Below are 6042 nucleotides of genomic sequence, written 5' to 3'. Positions count from 1 at the left end.
AGGGTAGAATGGTGTAGGGTTCAACTTCCCATTGGTCATCCAACTTATGCATCCTCCTTTTCCTCTTGAGCACTTGTTCTCCTGGTGACAAGGGAACTGCAGGTGCATGCTGAGTGTAGTTCCTCTCTTGTTTTTGTCTTGCCTGAACTAGACTCTTTTCCACACATTCTTGTACTCTTCTGTACTGTTGCTGCCTCTCTGTGTCCCAGTCAGCATCACTTCAGGTGTAAGGACTCCCATGTCCAAATCAATAGGCAGTTTGCCAGGCCTCGCTCTCATTAGGTAGGCTGGAGTGCAGTTGGTGGAATTCACAGGAATGTGGTTGTAGAGGTCTACAAGATCTGGCAACTTTTCTGGCCACAGATTCCTCTCCTCCAAAGGCAAGGTCTTCAGCAGGTCGATCACCACCTGGTTCATCTTTTCACACATGCCATTGGTCTGTGGATAGTATGGTGTTGTCCAGATCTTCTTACAACCATACACGTTACAGAATTCCTGGAACACTTCTGCCTCAAAAGCTGGACCTTGATCTGTAAGCACTCGCTCAGGATATCCATGTGGTCTACAGAAGTGCTGTTGAAAGGCTCTGGCTGCTGTCCTGGCTGTTTGATCCTTGACAGGCACAACTACCAGGAATCTTGAGTAGTGGTCCACGATGGTAAGAGCATAGATGTAGCCTGAATGGCTTGGGACCTGCTTCACATGGTCTAGGACGACCAACTCAAGTGGCTGTTTGGTTATTATTGGCTGTAGAGGAGCTCTCTGGCTGTTTCGATCCTTTCTGCGCAGGTTACACTATCCACACTCCCGGCACCACTTTTCAATGGCTTTCCTCATACCAGCCCAGTAGAATCTCTCCCGGAGCAATGTTTCCAACTTCTTCCATCCGAAGTGTCCAGCTCCATTGTGGTATGCTTCCAAGACCATTGATGCCTCTCTCTTTGGGATTATCACCTGCCAAACCAGCTCATGAGTGCGGGCATTGATACTCCTCCGAAACAGCTTTCCTTCATAAATGAACAGCCGGCCTCTCTCCTTCCACAACTGTTGGGTTTCCTAAGGAGCATTCGAATCTGGGCGTGAGTCAACTTGTGACCGTAGCTCCTTCACCACGTGGACTGCAGGGTCATTATCCTGAGTTTCTGCCCAGTCATGATGGGGCAATGGATTTAGGGTGACCTCTTTCAAGCCAGACAGTCTGTTTCTCACTCCTTGGGCACATTGGGCCGCGATTGGCCGGTGGAAGGGAGGTAACTCTATCTCTTCAAGAGCCTCAGGGTCTTCTCCTGCATCTGGCAGATTAGGTATTCTGGACAGCGCATCAGCTTTGGCATTCTTGTGCCTTGCCTGGTACTTGATGGTAAACTCATAGTTAGACAGCCGAGCCATCTATCGCTGTTCCAGTGCACCTAGTTTTGCTGTGTCCAAGTGAGTCAACGGGTTGTTGTCCGTGAAGATGGTAAACTTGGCTGAAGCTAGGTAATGCTTGAATCTTTCAGTCACAGCCCAGATTATGGCGAGGAACTCCAGCTTGAAGGAACTATAGTTGTCTGGGTTCCTTTCAGTGGGACGAAGCTTCCTGCTGGCGTAGGAGATCACTCTTTCTTTGCCATTCTGTACCTGTGACAGTACTGCTCCCAGTCCCACGTTGCTGGCATCCGAATACAACACAAATGGTTTGTCATAATCTGGGTAGGCCAGAACTTCATCTCCTGTGAGAGCCATCTTCAGACGGGTGAAGGATTTCTCCAACTCCTCAGTCCATTCAAATGTGGAATTCTTTTGTTTGGCTTTCTTGGACTGCCCCACCAGAAGATTTTGCATAGGAGTGGCTATTTCAGTGAAGCCTTTGATGAACCTTTGGTAGTAGCCTACCAACCCGAGGAATTGGCTTACTTCATGGAGGTTGCTGGGCTTCGGCCAGTCCCGGATGACTGTGACTTTGTCAGGATCTGGTGCCACGCCTTCTACACTCACTACATGATCGAGGTACTGTACCTTGGGCTTTAGGAGGTGGCATTTGGAAGGCTTCACCTTTAGGCCAAAATTGGACAAGGCTTCAAACACCTCAGCCAGGTGCTCCAGATGGTCTTCATAAGTCTTGGAGAAAAGAACGACATCATCATCAAGGTACAACAGGACTGTCTCAAAGTTCATGTGTCCCAGGCAGCACTCCATCAGCCGTTCAAATGTTCCTGGGGCAGTGCAGAGCCCGAATGGCATATAGTTGAACTCACAGACACCCATTGGGGTGGTAAATGCTGTTTTCTCCTTGTCTGCCTCTGCCACGGGAACTTGCCAATACCCACTAGTGAGATTCAAGGTGGAAAAGTAGTTAGCAATTTTAAGTGCAGCTAATGACTCTTCAATTCTGGGCAATGGGTAGGCATCTTTATGTGTAATGCTGTTAATTTTCCTGTAATCAACACACATTCTCATGGTACCATCCTTTTTTTTTACAAAATCTATTGGAGCTGACCAGGGGCTACAACTGTCTCTGATAACCTCTGCTTCATTCATCTCTCTCAATATACCTTTGGCACATTGGTATTGTGTTGGGGGTATAGGCCGCTACCTTTCTTTAATGGGTGGATGATCTCCAGTGGGGATATGATGTTGAACCTCTTTTGCCTGCCCAAAATCTAGTGGGTGTTTACTGAATACCCGCTCATATTCTTGTGTTACTCTGTAAACCCCATTTTTCTGGTATGAAAGTATAGAGTCACTCCCCACCTGCAGTTGCTGGCACCACTCCTTCATCTGCTTCACAGAGGCATTGTCCTTCACCTGATCGGATGAGACCAAGGGCTCTGCTGCCTGCAAAGAGTTATTAACAGTGAGCAGTAGAGTTGAGCGAAACGGGAGGAAAAAATTCAAAAGTCACCGACTTTCACCAAAGTCGGGTTTCATGAAATGAAACCCGACCTTAGCGTGAGGTCGGCCACGAGGTCGGCGACTTTAGCGCCAAAGTCGCGTTTCAAAAGATGCTTTAGCGCCCTTTTTTAGCCAATCAGGAAGAACGAACACTGTAGGCAACGTGATGACATAGGCAGCGGTCACCACCATCCTGGAGAAGGGCATGCAAGTAATTGGCTTGCTTTGTGTGGCGTCACAAGGGTTATAAAAGGGCAGGGACGCCGACCGCCATGTTACTCATGCTGATCTCAGAATAGGGAGAGCTGCTGCAGCTGCTGATTCTGCATTACGGAGAGCGTTAGGAAGGCAAAAAGAAAAAAAAAACTGCTTCTGCTGCTAGCGCTTTTCACCGTAGTTACTGTGCAGTGAAAGGTGAAGATTTTTGCTTTTGTGCAGCAGCGCTGGTGGTGATTAGCCTGCCTTTTAAGGCTAGCTGCATTGCTGTGTGCACACTGGTGTTCAAACTGCTTTTTTAAAAGCAATCCAAATTGTATTGTTTTGTCCTGGTGAGGTAGTGAGCGCTCATTTTTTCACACACCATACAGCGGTGTATGCTCCTCTCTCAGTACCGTGTAACGGCTGTTATCACGGCCAAATTGAAGCTATCTAAGTGTGTGACTCTGTAAGGAAAAGCCGAGGAGTTTGTCCGTTTTTACAGACCTACACTTTAGGGAGATTCCAATTCTGCCCAATTTTATATACACCTGGTAGTTTGTCATACACTAGGCAATTTCTGCCTGTCACATTGCGGTGTAATATAAACAGGGCCTGACAGAATCCAACTGTGTCCTGAAGTCTAGAGAGATTCCAGTTCTCCACAGTCCTCTATACACCTTTCTTACACCATCCAGAATCTGCCTGTCACATTGCGGTGTAATATAAACAGGGCCTGACAGAATCCAACTGTGTCCTGAATTCTAGAGAGATTCCAATTCTCCGCAGTCCTCTAAACACCTTTCTTACACCATCCAGAATCTGCCTGTTACATTGCGGTGTAATATAAACAGGATCTGACAGAATCCAACTGTGTCCTGAAGTCTAGAGAGATTCCAATTCTCCACAGTCCTCTATACAACTTTCTTACACCATCCAGAATCTGCCTGTCACATTGTGGTGTAATATAAACAGGGCCTGATAGAATCCAACTGTGTCCTGATGTCTAGAGAGATTCCAATTCTCCACAGTCCTCTATACACCTTTCTTACACCATCCAGAATCTGCCTGTCACATTGCGGTGTAATATAAACAGGGCCTGACAGAATCCAACTGTCCTGAAGTCTAGAGAGTTTCCAATTCTCCACAGTCCTCTATACACCTTTCTTACACCATCCAGAATCTGCCTGTCACATTGCGGTGTAATATAAACAGGGCCTGACAGAATCCAACTGTGTCCTGAAGTCTAGAGAGATTCCAATTCTCCACATTCCTCTATACACCTTTCTTACACCATCCAGAATCTGCCTGTCACATTGCGGTGTAATATAAACAGGGCCTGACAGAATCCAACTGTGTCCTGAAGTCTAGAGAGATTCCAATTCTCCACATTCCTCTATACACCTTTCTTACACCATCCAGAATCTGCCTGTCACATTGCGGTGTAATATAAACAGGTCCTGACAGAATCCAACTGTGTCCTGAAGTCTAGAGAGATTCCAATTCTCCACAGTCCTCTATACACCTTTCTTACACCATCCAGAATCTGCCTGTCACATTGCGTTGTAATATAAACATTGCCTGACAGAATCCAACTGTGTCCTGAAGTCTAGAGAGATTCAAATTCTCCCCACTCCAATATACACCTTGTACCTTGTTTTACAGTACCATATAGTTGGTGTTTTTTTGGGTACATTTTCCCCAAAAATGAGGAAGTGCGGTGGAAGAGTCCATGGAAGTGGGCGGGGGTTGGCAGCTGGTAATGATGGTGTTGGTGGTGGATCTGCTGGTAGTGGCAAAAGCAAAATAGCACCTAATGCAGAAGGTGTTGAGCCTGCGTCTTCGTATGGCTTCACAAGGCCTCGAAGGCTCCCTTTTCTGGGAGTAGGTAAACAGCTTTTAAAGCCGGTGCTTCAAGAACAAGTTTTGGCTTACATTGCTGACAGCCTCCAGCTCTATCGCCTCCTCTTCTGAAGTTTTAAAAAATAAAAGCACTGAGTCGTCATTGGAGGCTCATGGTCATGAACCACACCTTTCCTTGTGTCCTTCACCCCAACCAAAATTGAAGGATGCGGAAGGCCACACTACAGATTACTCCATGGAGCTGTTTTCACATACCATGCCTGGATTATCAAGTCAAATCGTGAATTACCCAGGCCAAGATGAATTTGACATGGAGTGCACTGATGCACAGCCACTGATTCTGCTGGTACATTCACTCAGAGCACTACATTGTCCTCGCAGTGTACTGAGGCAGAATTTGACCCTGATGAAACTCAGGTGCCCCTTCCCGCATACTATACCACCATACACGGTGACACAGAGGAAGGTACACATGACATTGAAGAGGAGGTGATGGATGACCCAGTTGTTGACCCAGATTGGCATCCATTGGGGGAAGAGGGTGCCGCTGCCAATAGCTCAGAAGAGGAGGAGGAGCATCCGCAGTGGGCATCGACATCACAACAGCTGTTATCTGACAGGCCCGGAGCAGTCCAAAAACAGGTTACAAAAAACAAAAAAGAGTTGCAGGACAGCTTGGCCAGACGGTCAAAATAGCACAGCGTGCAAGGCCTCAAAATGTCTTCCATAGTAGGAAGAGTGCAGTGTGGCACTTTTTTGAACAAAATCCTAATGATCAGGCAAAGGTTATATGTAAGAAGTGCGCAAAGACCTTTAGCCGAGGGAAAAAATCTGAGAAATTTGAATACCAGTTGCATGCTAAGACATTTAACCACCATGCACTTGCAAGCGTGGACGGACTACCAAAACTCACATACCACATGTGCAACTGCTCCCAAAGAAGGTAGTCAGCAATACTACATTGTTTTCCCCACTGTAAGCCCACCGGTTAGCACACCACCAGCAGCAAATGTTGAGTTGTCGTCGCAAGGGCAAATCAGTCAGGGAAACACACTGTTATTGCAATGAAAGACTGAATCTAGAACATCAGAAAGAACACCAACTCCATCA

The sequence above is a fragment of the Dendrobates tinctorius genome, unplaced genomic scaffold (assembly GCF_039654945.1).
Source record: "Dendrobates tinctorius isolate UK_male_01 unplaced genomic scaffold, ASM3965494v1 ptg000032l, whole genome shotgun sequence".
NCBI classification, from domain to species: Eukaryota; Metazoa; Chordata; class Amphibia; order Anura; family Dendrobatidae; genus Dendrobates; species Dendrobates tinctorius.
The sequence above is the reverse complement of the archived record's forward strand: the minus strand, read 5'-3'. Positions refer to the sequence as shown.